Source organism: Charadrius vociferus, unplaced genomic scaffold (genome assembly GCF_000708025.1).
Source record: "Charadrius vociferus isolate BGI_N301 unplaced genomic scaffold, ASM70802v2 scaffold309, whole genome shotgun sequence".
In the NCBI taxonomy this organism is placed as follows: domain Eukaryota; kingdom Metazoa; phylum Chordata; class Aves; order Charadriiformes; family Charadriidae; genus Charadrius; species Charadrius vociferus.
Window position 1 is genome coordinate 3,547,081 of NW_009661370.1, and position 17,440 is coordinate 3,564,520.

At 41.3% G+C, this 17,440-nt stretch overlaps 1 protein-coding gene across 1 annotated transcript in view; it reads left to right on the forward strand.

Moving 5' to 3' along the window:
* Positions 1 to 17,440, forward strand: part of KIF26B (kinesin family member 26B) — a 305,891-nt gene that overhangs the window by 21,586 nt on the left and 266,865 nt on the right. The gene's annotated exons all lie outside the window — the stretch shown is intronic.

Genomic DNA, 17,440 nt, shown 5'->3' on the forward strand with positions numbered 1-17,440 from the left:
ATTGGAATATGGCAGTTGAATATATGATAACTAATTACCCAGTTATGACAAAAAGTCTTTTAGAAAGACCTTGACTTCTGATTCTTTGATTGGTACCAGAAACTGGCTGTTAGTTTAATAAAAAAAAAGGGGGTTGGGTGTCTTTCTGTGGTTTGTGTTTTTTTTTTCCTGAGAGATTGTTTACTAAATCTTCCTTTTTTTCTCCTACCTTGGACAGTTCATATCTATGAATAATTTAATTGTCCTTGGCTGTCTACTGATGTGAATGGCATGCTGCTAGGCATTCTGTATTCATGTGGTATTTGTTAATGTTTGTTTTGTATTCTGTCTGCCTCTCTGCCTTTCCAGAGATCAAATGGATGATGCAAGGCTTGACAACATATAAATGCTATTAAACTGTATCTGAAAGAACAGAAAGGGGGCCTTTGTCACTTCATTAGTTAGAACATTAATTGGAATAGATTGTTCAGTGTTTTTCTTGCCAGTGGAGAAGTAAATGTTTATGTGAAAGCATTTTTCTACTTTTTGAAAAGTTTGCCTTGAGAATGTTTAGAATTTATAAGTAGCAATTTGTATTGGCTTACATGATATCTCAGATGTGTTCCCTCTCTGGTTCCTAATCCTAGATGTTCTTTGCTTCTGTCATTATTCCCAAGGTTTAAACTGCAGAATTACCTGTTTTCAGTTAATTCTCTTCCTCTTCATTGAGGATTGCATTGCTTTAGTTGTTCTTGTCATGACTCTTGTCAAGCAAAAAAAAAAAGGCATCTAACTTTTTTCTGTTTACATCATTTCGGAGCCAAGCATAAGCACCACTATTAGTATTCCAAACATTTATTTAAATCCTATCTGTAATCCTCATGAGCCTCAGGTTGAGACCCTGAGAACAGTAGGCAGAAAGCATACCCCAAGCAGCTCTGTCCGCAGTTTTGCCAGGTGAATGGGAAACCAGGCTAATGCTTTACTGCAATTCTACAGAGTGATCTCAGGGATGTTTCCCTTCTGAGAAAGCTTCATCTTTCAGAAAAAAAAAAAATATGCTAAGAACAGGAAATAATATTTTCTGTCATGGGTAAATCACTTAATGCCTGCTTTCCTGCTGGCTGTTACAGTAATACAACGTTTTAAAGCAACATTCAAATTTTTCATCATCCACAATTAAATTGTTTGAGTATATACTGCTGCTCTAACAGCCTCCACTTTTGTAGATATTTTGGCCAAGTTCCTCAAAGCTGTTTATCTTGTATTTCTTGTGGTGCTTACCAGAGTTCACTACATCTTGCTAGGCTTCATAAAACTGTTGCGTAGCCCTGTAGGCAGCAGAGGGTCTTTTGAAGTGCTTTTGATGCTGGGCGCACCTAATGTGGGGGAATAACTTTCTATAAAGCTGACCCCACTGTTGCTGGATGGCTGGATTGCAGGTACATCCTTGCTTTGCTTGGCCAATGCCTTGTGAGTCCAGTCCTGTAGCTCTTGTTCCTGGATTTCAGCCAAGTGGCTGCGGGTTCTGAGACCGGGCATCAGGGCTGCAATGTCTCTCGAGGCAGGCATGTTTGGAAACACTGTTCTCACTGTGGGCAGTGCTGGATGTGCTGCCTCTTTGTGGAATGGTTTGTTAGGCTGCCTTTAATTTGAACCATCTGTGGCAACCTGCATGCTCTGTTATAATACTGTTTTTATGTCAGGCCTCCAGCAGCATGCGTGAGTGAGCTGGAGACCAGCATGGGAATTAACGTAGAAAATCCACTGGAAACATATTGCAGTGCATGTACAATTAACTGGAAAATAATTATGTTCTTTGTAAACTGTACATCCTGTGCTACACTCCATCTTTGTTTTTATTCTGGCAACTGTACTGACTGGTGAAATTACAGGGTGTAAAACGAGGGTGAAATGTAACTGTAAGTGTTCCAGCGTGTTAGAGGCCTCCCCTGTGTTGGGTGAAGCGGTCCTGGAGTTTGTGCTTCCCTTTATCATTGTCTGTTGAAGGATCCTGTCAGGCAGTCTGAGACTTGTTAGAGCACCCTAAACATGGAGTTCTTAATTGGCTACAGCCTTGTGCTTTCTTTATGTACTCCTGTTTCTCTTCCTGGAATCAGCAAATGTACACCTCCTTCCTTTAGAAAACTTCTATGCTGTTTTAACCTCTCTACCCCATTTTCTGCTCTTTTGATAATTTCCTTTTCCCTAACTAATGACTCACCTGGATAGGATTGCTGCTGGCTCTGATTATAGCAATTAACTCTAACCCTAAGGAAATGGCTTGTTGTGTTGCCTGGCAGCCAGGATCTACAGGAGCTGGTGAAACAGAATGGATCAGACTTTACTTTTCCTTCATTTTAATCTTGTTGTTGATTAGCAAGGAAAGCAACTTACTGTGAAGGATCTTGCCAATTTTCAGGTTGGCTAAGTTATTCCAAAATCTGTTGGCTTCATTTTACAGAATTACTGTGAATTCCTTAAAACTTAACAAACTGCAAAGACTTTGGTGGGTCTGTAAACAGGGCTTCTCAAGCCTGGCTTAAAGGAATTGAGAACTACAACTGGAATCGCTGTCATAACAATTTTTTCATCTGTGTGTTAGACTTGATTTTTATAGTGGTGTTTAGCCAAGCTTTAGTATTGTCTTTCATTTGGTGGTAGAGAATCATGAAAATGCAGTTTGAAGTTACAGCCTTGAGAATACATTGTCTTTAGCAAGCTTGCTCACACATTAATAACTAAAAGCAGATGTGTAAGCAAGAGTTTTGAATGTTGAACAAAATGGGAGCAAGCAGTATGTACATAGGTATCTCAAAGCAGGCCTCACTCTGAGTACCAGGTGTTATCAGAGCACCTCTCAACTAACATTAGAGGTGATAATGTGAACAAGCTGTCTGAATTGTGGTGACATGGCACAATTAAATCTTTATAGGGCTAACCACAGCCTGCTGAATTGGCTGCATGAGAGGAAAGGTAGGTCTGCCTACAAACAAACACAGGGCTAATAAAGCTACGATTTGGTTTTGTACCCCCATTGCTCCTTTTAATCATTCTTTTACCAAATGTCAGCAGAGATGGAAAATTCAAACCAAGCTCACTGACCCAATTCTGTGGAATTGGAAACGTGCATAGTACACCAGTGCACCTCCCCTTGGCTGGAGTGCTGCCAGGCTTGACGGTAGATATTTTAGATTGGAAGGGACTCCTGGAAGTTATCTAGTCCAGCCTCCTCTTCAAAGCATGGTGGACTTCAGTGTTAGATCAGCTTGTTCTGGGGCTTGTGCGGTGAAATTATGAGCATCTCCAAGGCCGGAGATTGTACAGCGTCTCTGGGTCCCTGTTGCCTTGCTTCTGCAGCCCTGTCATCTCAAGTGCACATTCTTGTACTCTCTTGTGCCAGCACTTGATTTTTGACCTTGTGGTGAGCCTTTCAGGGAGCTAACCTGACAACAACCACCCCTTTTCCAAATCCCTGGTTCTAGCAAAAAGGGGAGTCAATGCATGAAATGTTACTCAGTAAATCAGACCTTGTTTCACCTATGTTCTGCTTCAGTCTGGAGGGATTTGTGTTTTCTAGAGCCAAATATCTACATGCAGCTGAGTAATTAAGACATGCACTGCTCATCTGACATCAGAGTATTTGTAAACACAATGACTACATATAGCCACAGGCAAATGATTTTTTTTTTTTTTTCCCCACACAGTTTATGACTGCATGATGAAAAAAATGTAACTAGAGGGGGGGAAAGGCAGTCTTTTCATATACTGCAGTCTTAGTTATTACACTTCTGTCAGCATTTCTCATATTTTTGGGTAGGTGATAGAAAAATGGGCAGAAGTGCCAATTTAAGAGAATGCCTACCATTAGAACTGGTCTGAAGGCAGTGGATTTAGTATGGCAATGCAAGTAGATGGACAAGTACAGTATTGACAGTAGTAACAGTCTAAATATAGTGTTTCATGCTCTGCTTATGTGTGGCCCTGACTTACCACTTGCAGTTGCAAATAATGGATTAAATGCCATCTAATCAAAGAAGGCCTATAAGAAGGGGAAAGGTGCTTGAAAATGCATCTTACATACACATATGTGTTCCCCTTGCACAGACTGAAAAGATATTTAATCCTGCTGAGACTGAGGTGTTTGTGCTGGGCTGTCCTGGTGGCTGTCTCCTTAACAGTCAGTCCAGTGCAGGAGGCTTCTTTTCTGCAGCTCTGCAACATGGAGACCTCCTACTTTGAGCTGCTTTTCCTAAGTGGCAAAGCGTTCTGGTTTTGGGATGGAGTATGACAAGTGCATGGGGCCTTTCTTGGTTCTGTATTTCTGGTGAGCTCAAGTGGTGAGCTGTTAAGCTCCTCTGAGACATGTGCCTAAGGTGTTCAGTGTTCCTCAAGACCCTGCCATGCTGTGCTTATAAGCAAAGAGGAATATCTACTTAATGAATTGCATTGTATCTACATTGCAATAGAATGAATTCATATTTGACTGAGTGCTTGCAATAATAACAAATTCAGCACCACTTCTTAATCTGTAGTCACTGAAAGATTCTGCCTTATTCCTTTGGTGTTCAGCAAGGCTGAAACCTAGGAGGTTTGGATTGCTAACTAGCAATTTACGTTCAAAATATAAATGGACAAATATTGTGAAGGATGAGGACTTTTGCTAAAGCACCATGAGATTTAACTCATCTGCATTTTAATTATAAGGGGGTTACTGAAAAAACAACTTATTAGCCACAAAATAACAGATGATGGTATTACCAGTTTCTCCCTGGGTTATATGAGTTTATTGTGGGATACCACTGCACTTCTCAATTATATCCTGGGCACTTTACTGTTCTTCAAAACTTAATTTTATTATAGCTCTCCAGTAGCCACGGACCTTAAAGCTGATCTTGTGGTCCTGTAGGCTCTAGATTGTTCTACTGAAGCTCATGGTGTTCCGCTGATGCAGGGAGTAGGTAAGAAAAGAAATTGGATTTCTGGCTTTTTGTGGTTATCGTGCTGTTAATTCACTTTCTCTTCATTCAGCTGTGGTGGAAAAAAAAATTAATTGCAAGTCCCCTGGCTGTGACTGCTGATTATACTTTGGGGTATAACACAAATACAGGGCTGCTTCTACCTGTTCAACAAGTTCAAGGAATCTTAGGAGTAGAGTAAATAGTGCTCTATTCCTGTTGCATCACCCACTACCCTTCTGTTAACACTTCTGCACCATATACCCAGTAACTCTGTCCTTTTTGGAATTGTACCTGTTTTGACAAGCTTACACTCCCCCCCCCCCCCCAAGTTCCTTTGCAGAAACTTCTTAGTAAAAATAAAAACATATTTCTAATTGCCAAATTTTAAAGAGACAGTGGGACTAATCTCAGACTTGGGTTCCAGACACCAAGCAAGTGTGCTTTTTAATTCATATGATTCTGAGCTTGTTCTACCCCTGTCTGTTTCAAGGAGCAAATCCAAAAGCTGATTTATTGCAACTGTCTCTTGGGCCAAAATAGTAACTAGGGACTGGCAAGGTAGAAATGAGCCCCAACAACAGCTTTTCCTCTCTGAGTGAAGGTGGGTGTGCCTGCAGTGGTGGGAGCATTGATGTAGGGAATATGGGTGCTAGATACCTGTTTTCTACCTGGACAAATCCTCTAGAGGCTGGTCACCTGGGTTTGCTGGCAGAATTGATTAGTGTCTCTGGTTCCACAGGTGGCTGCTGTCCTGCACTGTGGGAGCTTGCCAAGCATGACTGATGGGAAGAGAAAAGTCCAGGGAAGGTGGGGGGGAACCCCAATTCTTTTTTTCATTGCCATCAGTTTCTAATATCCTCTGAGCTGCCTACTTGTACCAATGAGAATCATACTTAATAGGAACCTTCCCATATTCAAACAGTTTAATTATGCAAAATGCATTAAGACTTTTTTAATATCTGGACTTAGTTCTAGTAATAAATACATTAGTTCAGTTTTGAAAATGCACTCAAATAATTCATAAGTATTAATGAATTATCCTCCAGCCTTTTGTATGCCCTGGGGGGTATATGACTGGAGATCAAAGGTATGGAGGAGTGAAATGGTGTATCACAGTCACAGGGAGGCTGATAGTTCGATTCCCAGGACCTATGTTTTAATGACAAAAAGCAACGTGGCACAGTGAATAGTTGCCAACCTTCTATGTGGAAGCTGAAATTTTTTCTTGCAGTAGCATAGATGAATTGTATGGCCTTGAACAAACTGCACTACCTACAAGTCATTTTTACCTTTGTTTCTTTGTCCTGACTCCTTTCTCTTCTCTACTAAGACTGTAGATTCTCATTGGGGAAAAAAGCTGTCTTTGTATAGTGCATGGATCAAGGGATCTTGATTGTGTTGTTTTTTTTTTTTAAGCTGTTGCCTCTAAGGGCTAACAAAATACGAAACACAAAATAATAAATGTAGAAACAGATGTTCTGTGTTACATTCTTTCAGGTTTTACTTTCTTTAATGTATTTTTGCATTGCTACTTTAGCTCTGTGGATGTCCATAGTGCTCTAGATTGCTATAAAGCTTTATATTCTACATACCTGCATACAAAACTACTTTCTCTAGCATAGTTGCTGCTATTTTACAAGTTAAATGCTCAAACAGCAGTCTCTTCTACTCTCTCTTGCTTCCCTTCCTCTTATTTTGGATTACAGAAGAACAAGGCAGATTCAGTTTTGCCAGTCCTGCTGTTTGTTTCTTTTTTTTTTTTCTAACACACTGGCAAATTTAAATCAACCTTGACTGTAACTTACTGTTTGACCAAGACTGACTCCATCCTACTGTATCCTTTAAAGAAAGAAGTGTGTGTTAATGTAACAAACACATCTTCTCTCCAAAGGCTCTGTAGTTTTACGCAGCCTGGTTGCCTGTGTAATGCTTGCTGACACTCAGAACTTTGTCTTCTAATTGTAGCAGGGGAAAATATAACCCCTGTCAGAGTCAGTGGTAGGTCAATGGAGAACAAAGGCAGTAATCAATCCAAGGCCTAATTAAAGGCAGTGGTGCCAGGAAATGATAGGGAATTCAACAGCCTGACACTCAAACTTCCCTAATTGGACTAGTGTTCTTTGTAACTGCCCTGTGCCCCACTCCATATTGCCCCAGCTATGATAGCTGTATCTTACTCTGTGTTTAGTGTTTTGCTTTGCTTTCAAGTTCAAGGCAGAGATGGATAGAGAGGGATTCATTAGCAGTGATTGCTGTAGCTTTATACTCCTTCGCTTAACTTTTTTTTTTTTTGGTAAAAGCTCAGTTACTGAATGATGGTTATAAGCAAGTTGATACTCTCGTAAAAAGAGATGGTATGGCTAAAAGGAACACACTGAGGCTGCTGCTGTTCTCTCATTCTTCAAATGAGAGAGCAAATAAGAGAAATAGTGCTTTTGGAGAGAGAGGATGACTTTGGTTCATTAACAATTTCATTTGAAGTGTTGTGGTTTCTGCTTATTCATGAGATTAAAAGGAACTCCCTTTGAAGAACTTCAGGCCAGAAGAGGAGCTTAAAAAGCAAGTATTCATGACCAAGAAAAAAAAATTGCTTTCTGCATCCTATAACTTTATCGCAAAGTGTAGCAGTTACTGCAGGAATCTGAGAAAAATCCTACAAACCAGTTAGGACTTCTTTATAAGTGTAAGTACAATAAATATCTGTTAGCTTGAGCTGTGCAATATGTTCTAGTTGAATAACATTTAACTAAAGTTCTGTCCTTTCTGCAGGAAAGGATCCTGCAGAGCATCTTAGGTGCAGACAAGAAATCCTGATGGAGTCTTCAGTAGCTTTGCAGTGAAATGTGTTTTGAGCATCAGACTAATTTGTTGTACTTCTGTGGAAAATTCCCATCCCACGCTTGATATTTTCATGTCTATTGGAGGTTTCTGTATGATAGTGAGAATTCTTTGAATTTCATGTTGAGAAAAAGCTGTTTGGGAATGAAGTGGAATGAGTGTCTGGAAAAAGAGTGGCAAGATCTAGCCCTTTTTATGGACATGAAAATCTACAGCTGGGGAGAGGATAAGACTCGGGGTGGTAAATCACAACATGACAAAGAGTTAATGTATAGCTGATAGCACCATGCAGGATTTGATTCTGAATTTTTGTAAACATATCACTTGTCATTCCCTCCTCAGCTATATAATAAGATGTCATAGTACAAGCTCGTCAACCATAAGTAATTTCATGGACTTCAATGGAATGTTGCCTATGTAACGAATACCAACGTATTTTTGAAGGGCTGGGCCGTAGGCTAGGCTGTGGCATTAGTGTGTGCCTGGTAGCAGGGTGATGAGACAGAAGTCTTCCTGTGTGCCAGCTGCCCATCAGTATCAGTGAAACATGCCCATTCAGTTTGCTTAGTAATGTGAATGCCATGTATAGTGGAGACAGAGATGTTTCCCTGTAAACATAATAAGTTGAGATACTTTTGTTTTCTTTTCAGAGCAATTGCAGGAATATAACCACATCTATCTAGTTACTCACTGGCATGGTTAAGTGAGCTACCCCTATGACTCTTATTCCCAGGTATTTTTTAATTGAGAGTTTGATGTCACTCAGTAAAGGGATTCTTCACTGTGAAGTGGAAAGACCATTATAAAAGGGTATTTAAAATACAGAGAAATGAAAGCTATACTATTTGTGTTAATAGCACTTTTTTCATCCTGGAGCCATATAAATGTGTCAAGAAGAATGTAATTTTATACATAAGTGAAACAGATCTGAGGGAACTAGATAGTCTCTGGATACAAACGAAGCCAGTTTGCTAGTCATTTTGCCATGTCTACCACACTTGACTGCAGAATGAGCTCTGTAGATGAAAGGTTATTGAGGGAAGAACAGAATAACTTTTTCTTTTTTTTTTTATTCTGGTAACAACTGGTGTTGACACTTCTAAACAATTTTAAATTATGTAGATCTTAAAGCAACAGAGCAATTCTTACGTGTACCAACAAATTTGAGCAGAGTTGTTCACTGGTACCTAATGGCAATAATGAAAGTTAATTCAAGTTTGAACTTCAAACCAGTTGAAGAATAACTAATAAACACAACTAATGAGTGGGCTTTCTGTATATATTAGAAACAGTGTTTCTTTGTATGTTACTTAAACTTTGAAATGTTTCTGCTGCCTGTTATAAGAGGTGTGGAAAACTCTCCACAGACTTGCCTGTCTCCTAAGCTGCCCAGCCTTCCACAAATTATGTACCTTGCAGAGAAGCATTATTAATTCCAGTGGAGTGGCCTGTGCCACGGTCCAAATCTGTTTATAATCTTTCAGCACTCTGATATTGCCTGGACCCCTAACAAGAAGGATCAGAGGCATGCACAGGGGGAGAGATGGCCCCACATTTCAGTTTGATAAGTACTTTGAAAAAAGAACAGCTACTGCTTCCTGTTGATTCTCTACTGTTCAACTCAGTTTAGTGGTAAAGGAGTTTTATCATCTTTCACAAGTAAAAAATATTGAATAAACAGGCCTATCCAAGCAGCCAGTGCTTAAGAAATGGGATGCAGTCTTTTTTTGATCTACAGGGTATTCTGGTCAGATCCTTTTCACTAAAGAGTAAAGAATTTGAGAGTAGGGGGTGGGAACCAACCCCAAAATGTATTGAAATCTTAATGTTTTATTTCAGGCTATCAAAGGTTGGTGCTTCATTATTTATCTTCTTAGACTGAGTTTATTAGTATCTTTTTGTGTGCTCTAATAGGTTGCCATGTACTGCACTTGCTAGCAGCACAAATATGCTATTAAGATATTTAGTTACAGATCATAGAATGGTTAGAATTGGAGTGACCTTGAAGACCATAGAGTTCCAACCCCCCTGCCATGGGCAGGGACACCTTCCACTAGACCAGGTTGCTCAAAGTCCCATCCAGCCTGGCCTTGAACACCTCCAGGGATGGGGCATCCACAACTTCCCTGGGTAACTTCAAGTGCCATCACCATTCTGAATAAAGAATTTCTGCCTACTGTCTAAACTAAATCTACTCTCTTTCAGTTTAAAACTGTTGCCCCTCATCCTATGTTACACTTCCTGATAAAGAGTCCCTCTCCACTTGTTCTGTAGGTCCCCTTTAGGTACTGGAAGGCTGCTATAAAGTCTCCCCAGAGCAAAAAAAGTCATTGAGTACCTCATCCTTGTTCATGTCTCAAGTGACCAGGTCTCTTGTCTCCTTCTGGAGAGGGCCCACGTTTTCCCTAGTCTTCCTTTTGTCACTGACATACCTATAAAAGCTTTTCTTGTTTCCCTTGATGTCTCTGGCCAGATCTAGCTCTGTCTGGGCTTTAGCTTGCCTAACCTGATCCCTGGCTGCTCGGACAACTTCTCTGTATTCCTCCAAGGCTACTTGTCCTGCTTCCACCCTCTGCAGGCTTCCTTGCTCTGTCTGAGATTGCCCAGGAACTCTGTGTTCATCCATGTAGGTGTCCTGGCATTTTTGCCTGACTTCCTCTTCATTGGGCTGCATCGCTCCTGAGCTCGGAAGAAGTGGTCCTTGAATATTAAGCAGCTTTCTTGGTCCTCTCTTCCCTTCAGGGCTTTATCCCAAGTAGATCCCTGAAGAGGGCAAAGTCTGCTCTCCTGAAGTCTAGGCTAGGGAGCTTACTGTGTGCTGACCTTGCTGCCCTACCTAGGAAGTAGCAAGTTTCTTTGAGCAGAAGGACCAACTAAATTCAGGACTTTTCCTAGCTGGCAGGTCAGTAATACAGCTCTGCTTCTATATGGCAAGATGAGTTTTCCCAGTCTCATTCTATTTTTCTTTCGTGCAGTGCAGATGGATTTGAATCTAGTTGGCTGTTGTACTGTATAGAATGCAGCAGCAGATACATATCTGTTTTAAATGCTCTCACTTGGTACAGAGAATAATGCTGACTGGAGGAAAACAGGAGTAGTTTTTTTGTATAGACTTTAGAGGGTTTGTCAACTGCAAAGGGAGAATTTTCTCTGGCTTTTGAGTGGATAGAGTACTTCAATTGCAACTGAGTTTCTTCGATGCAGTGGTTCAAAAGCATCCATGCTATGATTACTGCTTGTTATTACTTATAATCTTTACCTGTGAATTAAATCAGAAAGCCTTCTGAGGGAGTGATGATTTGTCATCAGCAGTCTTCATCTGAGAGTCATGCACAATATTTGTTTGATAGCTGCTATTGTTTTGTGGTACAAAGAAGACCTGCTGTTGCAAAGAGACCATATTGGTTTCTACTGTTGCAAAGAGCTACCAGTTACACTTTAATGATGTACATGAAAGGTTTGGGTTGTAAATGAATTTTCCATGGGCTAGTGGCCGTTTACTCCCTTTCTGGCCCTGAGTGAAAGTGGGCAAGTGAGAAGTTTTCAGTGGCAGAATGTCAGGTGAAATACAACACAGGACTGAGGCCTTTACATGCCAGGGCTTGACCTCATGTTGGACTTACACATTGGAATGAGATTCACACAGGGCTATTAACTTATGCAAACCTTATTCTGAAATCTTCTTTTTGAACTGGCATAACTGACAAAGTTGGTATCTTTCTTGTGTGTATTCAGATTTCCACTACATGCCTCCTAATCTGTAGCCACTGCTGAGCTTTCAAGCTCATCTGATTCCAATAATATGTTTCTCCTATCCTTTGTGTTTGCCATTAAAAATCAGTATTTGCTGACACCTACCCAACATTCAAAGCTGAAGTTCACTGGTGTGAGCTATGAACACTTGCTGTTAAACACAGTAGGGCATTAATTAAAGGGAAATGACAGACTCCTTAACAATGTTGTTATATTTTCAAGGCCAAGCTTAATGTTATCTAGCATGTTATGTGAGATTATATCATATTCATAATAGGGCAGGTTAGGAGTAGAAAAATACAGCTCACTGAAATTGTTTATGAAAGTTTGAACACAATGTCATGTTCTCTCTTATTTCATTAGTACTGGTTGAGTTGTCTCCTGCTTTGTTTTTGTCTTTTCACGCCTCTCAAACTCCATCATGTTGGCTGTTTTATTTCATTATTTGCATCTCACGCTAAATGCTAAGTATCTGTTCAACATCTTTGTCATGGACATGGACGGTGGGATCGAGTGCACCCTCAGCAAGTTTGCCAATGATACCAAGGTGTTTGGTGAGGTAGACACGCTGGAAGGGAGGGATGCCATCCAGAGGGACCTGGACAGGCTGGAGAGGTGGGCCCAAGCCCACCCCATGCAGTTCAACAAGGCCAAGTGCAAGGTTTTACATCTGAGATGGGGCAATCCCAAGCATAAATACAGGCTCAGCGGGGAATGGCTGGAGAGCAGCCCTGAGGAGAAGGACCTGGGTGTGCTGATTGCTGGCTCATGCTGAGCTTCTCAATGTGTGATCACAGCCCAGAAGGCCAACCGTATCCTGGGCTGCATCAAAAGTGTGCCCAGCAGGTCAAAGGAGGTGATTCTGCCCCTCTACTCCACTCTTATGAGACCCCACCTGGAGTACTGCATCCAGCTCTGGAGTCTCCAACATAAGAAGGACCTGGACCTGCTGGAGTGTGTCCAGAGGAGAGCCACGAGGATGATCCGAGGGCTGGAGCACCTCTCCTATGAGGAGAGGCTGAAAGAGTTGGGCTGTTCAGCCTGGAGAAGAGAAGGCTCCGGGGAGATCTTATTGTGGCCTTCCAGTACCTAAAGGGGGCCTACAGGAGAGCTGGGGAAGGACTTTTTACTAGGGCATGTAGTGACAGGACGAGGGGGAATGGCTTTAAACTGGAAGAGGGCGGGTTTAGATTAAACATTAAGAAGCTTTTCACTCTGAGGGTGGTAAGGCACTGGAACAGGTTGCCCAGAGAGGTTGTTGAGGCCCCATCCCTGGAGGTGTTCAAGGCCAGGCTGGACGTGGCCTTGGGCAACCTGGTCTAGTGGGAGGTGTCCCTGCCCATGGCAGGGGGGTTGGAACTCGATCTTCAAGGTCCTTTCCAACCTAAACCATTCTATGGTCTGTGGAAAGCAGGGTCCTGTTATGGTGTGCACTATGTACACAAAAGAAAGGACAGCTCTCTGGTCTTAAACAACAGCAACAACATTTAAACTAAGCAGAAGGTCTGAGGGTGTCACTCTGAGTATTTATTCTCTTGCTTGTGACATGGGAATACTGATTAATCATGTTACATCAGTAGTCATCCACCTAGACAGCTTTCTGTTCTGAAAGGTAGGGATTATATTTCTGACACTTCTAAATGCTGTGTAGCCCCAGAAAAGGGGTTACCAAACCCAGAATACAGTGTCTCCCTATGTTTTCAGAGCATACAAGAGGACCGGTGGAAGGATTTTTAGGACTGGGGCTATGGGGTGAAGATGCAAGTTTCACAGATGTGCCATGTAACTCTGTGCATTCTGATGCCTGAGTTTCACTGTCTGAAGTATTACAAGCAGAGGACCCGTTGTACAAGGGCCTCAGGAAACTTTAGTGGTTTTATGTTTTCTATAGAAATCTTCAGGTGAAAGGTGTTGTAAAACTTCAATGTGCTGTGGTTAAACAGTATTATCATTCTAACTTATCAACACAATTGTGAATAGCGTAAATGGATTTGATGATTAAGTCAGCATGAATAATTTGACATGGTAATAAAAAAAATTCTAAATTGCAAACTGTAAACACAGCTGCTTATTCTGCTTTTATTGTAGAAGCAAATGAGAGAGAAAATGCCATCACATTGATATAAACTTTCCCCCAAGCCCCTGAACTTTCAACAGATACTTTCTTTCCCTCCAGTATCTATCTTCAAACATCTCCACTCCTTTTTCTTTTCCTCTAGGCACCTGTTTTTGTGACTGTAGGGAAACTTTACCCTGCAAGGGTTGTTCACCACCTGGGTCATTATAATACTATAGCTTTTAGGATGTTTCTACCCAAAGGCTAAAGGAGGTAACTTTGGTAAATGGCCTATAATTCTAGGTCTTGCATCTTTAACCTTGCCCAATGCTTAATGCTCTCCTCTGTACACACAGGTGGGGAGAAGCTGTTGGACTGAGAAATCAAAAGCGATGAAATGCTCTCACAGGTTGTTACCCTGCTTTCAGATTCACTAAAAGTGGCAACACAATCAAATCCTTGTGTTTATATTGTGACAGCCTTTTTCTAGGGATTGTTCTTCAGTAAATAGTCAGTGTATATGGCTATAGCTCTGATCCTGCAAGTGATTGAACTGGTAGGCTGATTCTGTGACGATGTGTTTGCAAAGGTCAATAATGGTTACTGGCTGAAGGTAAGTGGTTCTCATGCTGTAAGTGTGACTGCCAGCTTGACATGCCAGCAAGCACTTTATCAGGCCTTCATTTTCCTTGCTGTGATGCCTGGAGCTTACACAATTAGTGCAGTGTGCTTCTCATAGCAGTTACACCATTCTTGCTTGCTCTGGGTTAACTGTAATGTATGACCTTCCCCACGAAGCACTGGAGGGCTGGCCTGTATCTACATATGTATGCCAACTTGATACCTCATGTTCAGAGGCAGCATAGTGTTTTGGCATTGGCTTTATTGTTTGGTATGTCAGTAAGGTACATGGTGTATGTGATATTCATATGATGCTAATGCACAAGCCCCCTCTCTGGCTTCTTGCTTTTGTGTGAACCAGTGCATGGCATTTCAGCTAAATTCTGTGGTCACAGGAGCATGACTCCCTTCAGTCTTTTAAAATCCATGGTAGGATGACTGCATGAGGAGACCCTTGATTTGTGAATCAGAACAGTTTGTCTAGACTCAGGCACAGCTTGGTTCTTAATTCTCTGTGGTCACTTGGGCAAGAGAAAAATGAGTGTAAAAGGGTGAAAATCATTATTCTATGTTTGGTTTGACACAGCCTGGTCCTTGTGAAAATGTGTAATGTGCAATGCAGCAGGGACCACTGGATGCTCTCAACTTCAGCTGATTCTGTCATCAATGGTGTCATGTACTTACGTCAGATTTTAACATTCAGACCTGCTGGATTTTCTGTGTTATTTTCTTTCAAATACGTACAAAATAGAGCCTCTTTTGTCTGAATTCAGTACTGCGCTGAGTTTAACACCTAGTCTGCTCTTCAAATAATGTCTGAAGAAATTCTTAGGTCTTCAGAACGCTTGGATGAGGACATAACCATTTAGTTTGGTTGATACAGCTATGAAAGAAGTGCTTTGGAGGAGAGCTCACATGAGCGGGGGATGAGTTGCCTTTGTGCTGTTTAAAAGACTATTTCAGATGCAATACGTTATCTGTGTTGAAAACAGCATTAAGTGCTTTACTGCTGTTATGGTGTGGGCAGTAGTAGAAAGGAATTACATAGCCTGGTAGCAGTGAGCTTTGACTTGCTGTGAATCACTAAGCAGGTGTTGAGTGTGGGACTAAATATTAACACCTTTCAGGACACTAAGCTCTTATAAACTCTGCCTTAAATCCCTATAAAGGTACTTGGCATGGAGAAGACAGAAGCAATTTGTTATCAGGGTAGGCATGCATTTGAAAAGTGTTCCTTGATTTAAAAGGCAATTCCTAATCAGGCCCAACAGTGAGCTAAATTTCTAGTTCAAATGCAACTGTATGTCAGTAATACTGAATAAATGCTGTTTTCTGGATGCTTGCAAGGAGTAGGTGATCAAATTGTACATGCACCTCACTTCCAGTCTTTCCTGACCAGAAGAATTGCCACCTAGGAAGCCTCTCAGTGGTGGGCTAACCCCATCTGGAAGGTAACCCCCCAACCACTTGCTCACCCCCTTCCAGCGGGATAGAGATGAGAATTGAAGGGTGAAAGCAAGGGAAAAACTGTTGTGGGTTGAGATAAAGACAGTTTAAGTGAAGAAAAAAAAAAAAAGGACCCTCACTCACCCCCCCCCCCCAAAAAGCAATGCAAAACCAATCACTCGCCACCAGCAGATCAATGCCCAGCCAGTCTCTAAGCAACAGCTACTTTAGAAAAGCGCTCTCGCCCAGTTTTACTGCTGGGGATGATGTTATATGGTCTGGAACATCCCTTTGGTCAGTTGGGGTCAACTGTCCTGGGGCTGTGTGCCTTCCCTACCTCTTGTCCACCCACAGCCTGATCGCTGGGACAGCAGAGTAAGAAACAGAGAAAGCCTTGGGGCTGCCCAACAGCAGCTAAAACATTGGTATGTTATCAATACTGTTTTGGTCAGCTATCTAAAACCACATACAGGCTGCTGTGAACAAAACTATATCCATTCCAGCTAAATCCAGTATGCCATCCCAGTTAACAGGTTGAAAACTGGATTTCAGAGTGCAGCAACCTGATGATTTAGCTGAAACCTATCTTGGGAAGAAGGAAAAAAACTTCAATAGTCAAGATAGCCAGCATGTCTAAAGCTGTTAAGAACTTAGTTCTCCCTTTTCTTTTTGTATGACTGTTTTTGTTTGTTTGATTTTGTGTTTGTGGTTGTTTTTTTTAAGTTAGTAAAATGGAGGAAATTATGTACTAAATGCCTAAACAGATGTAGGAGATGGAGAGGAAAGGATGCAAGGCTCTATATGTTGTGAGGTTTGGGGTTTTTTTTGTTTTATTTGAAGTTGCTTGTGGGTACAGATTGTAGATACCTGGTGTGTACAGAAAGTAAAGGCAGAAAGCAGATCTCCCATCTCTTTCTCAGCTCCCCTTTCAAATATTAGTTCGTGACTTACTCTTTACTTCTTCCTTATTTTAAGTCTTGTTATTCAAGTAGCTCCCATCACATTTCTAACCCCCACTGTTGAATGGCAACTGAAGAACTTGGTACAGAACAGGTGTCTTGATCTGTCCATCTGCTCAGGTACCACTACTTGTGGGGAAAAAATAAGGCATATGAACACCTATATTTGGAAGCACAAATTTGTTTTTATCACCAAAACTACGTGAACAGGTAGAAGTAAAAAAAACATGGTCAAAGTCCACACTCAGTTAACCTATGTATCCCAAGCTGCTTAAAGCATCTGTTTTGTGTGAAGTTCTAGACCTGCTCTCACTTTAGTCCCAAGTTTGAAAAATGTCTGAATAACAAAACTGTTACTGCTGTTCTTCCTGATAACAGATAACTAGCTGCAGTTGCACAGAAAATACTGAGTGTGCCCGTGGGCTTTCTCAACATGCAAAATAATGCTACAGCCTGCCTTTAAAAACATCAAATGCTATTATTGGAGAGCCTATATTCTTTAGAACAACCAAGAGGGCGTAGGAAAGGAAGAAAAGGGTCAAATTGCCTACAGCAAGTCTTGTGCTTTAGGTAGTGATGGACTGGCAGGTTGTCAAAACACAGACAGACGCTTCTGTAATGTATGAACAACATGGCATCAGAATGAATGAACAGTGTTCTGCTTTTCCAGCCTACTTCCACCCCCGTCGCGTTATTAGCTGCATTGCATAATTTGTGTGTGTGAAACATTTTATAAAGTCAGTATGGTGCTTGTCAAACTACCTGTCATTATCCCCCTTGTAAAGCAGTTATTCTGTCTGCTCCTGCTTTGGTCTGCTCTCTTTCCC